This window comes from Salvelinus fontinalis, chromosome 9 (genome assembly GCF_029448725.1).
Source record: "Salvelinus fontinalis isolate EN_2023a chromosome 9, ASM2944872v1, whole genome shotgun sequence".
NCBI lineage: Eukaryota > Metazoa > Chordata > Actinopteri > Salmoniformes > Salmonidae > Salvelinus > Salvelinus fontinalis.
In genome coordinates, this window is record NC_074673.1 from 11,153,226 (window position 1) to 11,159,225 (window position 6,000).

Consider the following 6,000-nt stretch of genomic DNA (forward strand, 5'->3'; position numbering starts at 1 on the left):
CCTCTCCCAAAAAGTTGCTTTTTATGTTTTTCACACCTTTATATATTTTATTGTATGGGAGTTTATACAATAGAATGTTCGCAGGTTGACAAAGGAATACTGAGACAAGTTGGAATGTTAGATGCAGTAAAGTTGTCAATGGAATTCAGACTGTAGGGAGTAGAAGGATGCTGGATTGGTGCACATTCAACAAATCTGATCTAACAAAGTGGATATCTGTCAAATCCATCATGATTTATACATTGTAAAAGGCCCGCAATGTGGTTACTAAGGTCCCATTTGGATATATTTGACTGTTTTTGCTACTTAACATTTAAAAGTTGTCCCTTTTCAGGTTTAGAAGGTTTAGAAGAAGTGACTGCTAAATGCTATACCCCGTCCATATAAGCTGGTAGCATAGCTAGCATACGGAAATCGGTGGTGGTAGTCAAAGTCATTTTTAACTGTAATGCAGTTGATTGGTGACAATGACATGAGCATGTATTGGGTTTGATATCCATACAAGCATTATACTCCGATGTTTACCTCAACATAGTGTGAAATACACATATAAACAATAGCCTAAGTGTAGGATAATTTTGCTGAGGGGCAATGAGGAGATTCAGGATCTTTTCCTCAGGGGAAGCCAAGTTAACAAACAGATCACCCACCATTTCGAATCCCACCATACCTTCTCCGCTATGCAATCTGGTTTCAGAGCTGGTCATGGATGCACCTCAGCCACGCTCAAGGTTCTAAACGATATCTTAACCGCCATCGATAAGAAACAATACTGTGCAGCCGTATTCATTGACCTGGCCAAGGCTTTCGACTCTGTCAATCACCACATCCTCATCGGCAGACTCAACAGCCTTGGTTTCTCAAATGAATGCCTTGCCTGGTTCACCAACTACTTCTCCGACAGAGTTCAGTGTGTCAAATCTGAGGGCCTGTTGTCCGGGCCTCTGGCAGTCTCTATGGGGGTGCCACAGGGTTCAATTCTTGGGCCGACTCTCTTCTCTGTATATATCAATGATGTCACTCTTGCTGCTGGTGAGTCTCTGATCCACCTCTACGCAGACGACACCATTCTGTATACTTCTGGCCCTTCTTTGGACACTGTGTTAACAACCCTCCAGACGAGCTTCAATGCCATACAACTCTCCTTCCATGGCATCCAACTGCTCTTAAATACAAGTAAAACTAAATGCATGCTCTTCAACCGATCGCTGCCTGCACCTGCCCGCCCGTTCAGCATCACTACTCTGGACGGTTCTGACTTAGAATATGTGGACAACTACAAATACCTAGGTGTCTGGTTAGACTGTAAACTCTCCTTCCAGACTCACATAAAACATCTCCAATCCAAAGTTAAATCTAAAATTGGCTTCCTATTTCGCAACAAAGCATCCTTCACTCATGCTGCCAAACATACCCTCGTAAAACTGACCATCTTACCGATCCTCGAATTTGGCGGTCATTTAGAAAATAGACTCCAACACTCTACTCAACAAATTGGATGCAGTCTATCACAGTGCCATCCGTTTTTTCACCAAAGCCCCAAATACTACCCACCACTGTGACCTGTACGCTCTCGTTGGCTGGCCCTCGCTTCATACTCGTCGCCAAACCCACTGGCTCCAGGTCCTCTACAAGACCCTGCTAGGTAAAGTCCCGCCTTATCTCTGCTCGCTGGTCACCATAGCAGCACCCACCTGTAGCACACGCTCCAGCAAGTATATCTCACTTGTCACCCCCAAAGCCAATTCCTCCTTTGGCCGCCTCTCCTTCCAGTTCTCTGCTGCCAATGACTGGGACGAACTACAAAAATCTCTGAAACTGGAAACAGTTATCTCCCTCACTAGCTTTAAGCACCATCTGTCAGAGCAGCTCACAGATTACTGCACCTGTACATAGCCCATCTATAAATAGCCCAAACAACTACCTCTTCCCCTCCTGTTTTTATTTATTTTGCTCCTTTGCACCCCAGTATTTCTACTTTGCACACTCATCTACTGTCAAATCTACCATTCCAGTGTTTTAATTGCTATATTGTATTTACTTTGCCACCATGGCCTATTTATTGCCTTTACCTCCCTTATCTCACCTCATTTGCTCACATTGTATATAGACTTTTTTTTCTACTGTATTATTGACTGTATGTTTGTTTTACTCCATGTGTAACTCTGTGTTGTTATATGTGTCAAACTGCTTTGCTTTATCTTGGCCAGGTCGCAGTTGTAAATGAGAACTTGTTCTCAACTTGCCTACCTGGTTAAATAAATGTGAAATTAAGATAAATATAGGGTAGGACATTTTTATCTGCAATGACCAAGCCTGAGACCAGCTCTGCTGAGAATATGAGGTTCATGTGACATCACTTACACAAGGTTGGCCTCTTTGGACGAGAGGAAGGTCCACTGCTCGCCCTCAAGACAGCCGCCTTCCTGTTTCACCACGTGCTCAATGGCCTTCCCGAGCAATCCGGATCCGCCCGTGACGAGCACACGCATAAACTCAGCCTTCGTTTCCAATTCCATTTCTCACTCTGATCAAAGAATGCAAACTTACATTTTTCAGTTGTGATATTCACATAATGTTATTACGCTGAAGCCCTAAACAAAGTAGGCTGATAGCCTATGTATAGCCTGCTTTAAAACGTAATAATTATGATAGAAGTTACATTTAGGCTAATAAGGAATTAATCAAATATATGCTCAAATAAACGCAAGTTGAAACATATTAACACACTTTTCGTTTCGTTTACAATTTCATTGTAGCCGATTTGTTTAATCATGGAGGCTACTTTATTGTATTTTCTTTCCTATCAACATTTATCTACTTTTTTCTTTTGAAATAAATTACATTTGACATATTAAATATTAAGCGCATGAGCCCAAAACGGGAGTGAATGGTATTATGAAAATGTTAGCCTATCAAAAGGATAAACAAACAGCCTACGCAAATACCGAAAATGTTTGATTTTTTAAATGTAGCAATTTAGTTTAATCGAAGGGGAAATAAGGGTTAGGCTACATTACAAAATAGTAGCCTATATTACAAAATCTGATGTCATATAGGCTACAGCACTGACATTATTTATTTTAGCAAGTAGACTAAAAGTACATGAGGTCTGTCGAAAGAAAATGTCTACTAATATTTTAAATACAAACATTTTAGAGAAATAATAGCAAATATTAATCCGTAGTCTATGTGGGCTATTTTTAATTAAAATCAATCGGTCATTTTTAACTCGACAAGACTATCGTGTTATTTGGATATTTTCGTATCAATAGATACACAAAGTAATTGTTTCAAATCAAACCTCCAAAAAGTTCCGTTTGAATTTTCCTCCTCAAATAAAGTCAATATTAGATCCTTCGTGCTCTCAAGTACTGAACTGGGGCTATCTCTTGTCTTCCGCACTATGTCCTTAGCAAAGCAGCAGGCGGGATGCGCATTCGCTCTTTCATAGGCTACCTGTAAGCAATTTGATAGCATGTGCAGCGAATCTGACTGTCCTACGTTCCCGGAACTATCACTCACGTAAACACAATAAGAAAATACCAGGAATAGCCTACTGTTAAGATAGGTTAAGTGAAAAAAACGTTTTATATAACTTCTGTTGGAAATTGGGATGTAATTAAGAAAACAGGCCCATATTGACTGTATTTTAACGCATTTCAAATAAAATAAAAAAGGTATTAGTCACATGCACCGAATACAACAGGTGTAGACTTTACCATTAAATGCTTACTTTTGAGCCCTTTCCCAACAATGCAGAGTATAAACAATTTGCTAAATAAAACAATTCATAGTAACACATTAATACTCGTGCTGTGGTATGAGGGAGTTGAAGTAATTGAGGCAATAATTACATGTAGGTAGGGGTAAAAGCAATCAGGATAGATAATAAACAGAGTAGCAGCAGCATATGTGACGAACACCTCCATTTGGTCTTCTTTTGCAAAATTTGAAATTGTGCTTTTTACATTGGATAAAAGTAGAGACTCAGAGATACAAAATGGTATATCATACACTGCAGTTGTGGAATAATGGGAAAGTAGCTTTGCTTTGAAAGTTGATAAACTTCTAACCCCACTTTTGAGAAAGTGGCCTTTGAAAGTTTTGGTACACCTACTGGAGAGCTCTTCTTTGTTTACACCTATTCAGCATTGTTCACCCCCTCTTAAGCCTTAGCCCCACCATCTCTTTATTTTTTAAATTGTTTTGTTTAACCTTTATTTAACTAAGCAAGTAAGTTAAAAACAAATTATTATTTACAATGATTTACAATGATGGCAAAAGGCCTCCTGCTGGGATAGAGGCTGGGATTAAAAATAAAGCATTTATTCAATAAAAATATAGGACAAAACACACATCATGACAAGAGAGACAACACAACACTACATAAAGATAGACCTAAGACGACAACATAGCATGGCAGCAACACATGACAACACAACATGGCAGCAGCACAACAACATGGTTCAGTAGCAGCACAAAACAAGGTACAAACATTGTTGGGTACAGACAACAGCACAAATGGCAAGAAGGTAGAGACAACAATACATCACGCAAAGCAGCCACTACTGTCAGTAAGAGTGTCCATGATTGAGTCTTTGAATGAAGAGATTGAGATAAAACTGTCCAGTTTGAGTGTTTGTTGCAGCTCGTTCCAGTCGCTAGCTAGCTTTAAGGATTAACATATGAGGCCATGTGCTAAACAGGGTGAGTAAGGTAGTGTAGTCAACAAAGATTTCAATAAATCTTAGTCTACAATAAGGAAAAACTTGAGGTCAAAAAACACTTTATCTAGTCCATTGGCCTATATCCTAATCTGACTTTGGTGCAGGTCATGTTGTTCTTCACATTACTGTCTCTGGTAACCACAGACTTTTTCCCCCCTATGCACAAGATACAGAAGGCATACACAGTACAGAGAAATGGTTACTTGCACAATTTCACAGTAGCAATATAAAAAATAGAAAGTGTCCAGATAAAAATATTGTATCAATATTTAATCATTATGAGCTGATGATTACCAGACACACTAAATTGATGGGTCATGTGAAATAAATGCTATAACCACCCCCCAGCCACATCTAGCTAAGTGGATGGGTCACTATTGTCTAGACATGTATTATGTGAAGAGTGTGAAAGAGTGTGAAAGTGTGTCTATGTGTGTGTGTTTTGTGTGTGTGTGTGTGTGTGTGTGTGTGTGTGTGTGTGTGTGTGTGTGTGTGTGTGTGTGTGTGTGTGTGTGTGTGTGTGTGTGTGCGTGCGTGCGTGCGTGTGTGTGCGTGTGTCTGTGTGAGTGTGTGTGTGTGTGTGTGTTGGAGTGTCAGTGTGTGAGTTTGTCGGTAGAGTCCAGTGAGTGTGCTTAGAGCCAGTGCAAAAAAATTTGGTCAATCAGCAATTTTATGGCTTGGGGTAGAAGCTGTTCAGGAGCCTTTAAGTTCCAGACTTGGTGCTCTGGTACCGCTTGCCATGCGGTAGCAGAAAGAACAGCCTATGACTTCGGTGGTTGGAATCTTCGACAATTTTTAGGGCCTTCCTCTGACACTGCTTGGTATAGAGGTGAGCTTGATAGCAGGGAGCACGGCCCCAGTGATGTACTGGGCCATATTCTGTGTAGCACCTTACGGTCGGATGCCAAGCTGTTGCCATACCAAGCGGTGATGCAGCCAGTTAAGATGCCCTCAATGTTGCAGATCGTTGGGATATGTACGTACGGTCACTGTGGGGATGTCACGTCTTCCTTCGAAGTCGGTTCCTCTCCTTGTTCGGGCGGCGGTCGGCGGTCGACATCACCGGTCTTCTAGCCATCGCCGATCCACCTTTCATTTTCCATTTGTTTTGTCTTGTTTTCCCACACACCTGGTTTACATTCCCTCACTACTTGTTATGTATATAACCCTATGTTCCCCCCATGTCTGTGTGTGAAATTGTTTATTGTCAGGTTGGCACGCATCCGGCTGGTTTGCGGCAGGTTTTGTTTTACACCCATGCTCTGTGGCA

General features: G+C 40.9%; 1 protein-coding gene across 1 annotated transcript in view; it reads right to left on the bottom strand.

Annotated features, from left to right (window-relative positions):
- The window catches only part of LOC129862056 (GDP-L-fucose synthase-like), a 29,989-nt gene extending 26,472 nt beyond the window's left edge, over window positions 1-3,517 (bottom strand). The window contains exons 1-2 of the mRNA XM_055933389.1: window positions 3,305-3,517; window positions 2,365-2,527 (exon numbers count right to left, since the gene is read on the bottom strand). The gene's annotated coding sequence lies outside the window, so the exon portion shown is untranslated. The remainder of the gene's footprint in view (window positions 1-2,364; window positions 2,528-3,304) is intronic.
- Between the last annotated feature and the right edge of the window lie 2,483 nt (window positions 3,518-6,000).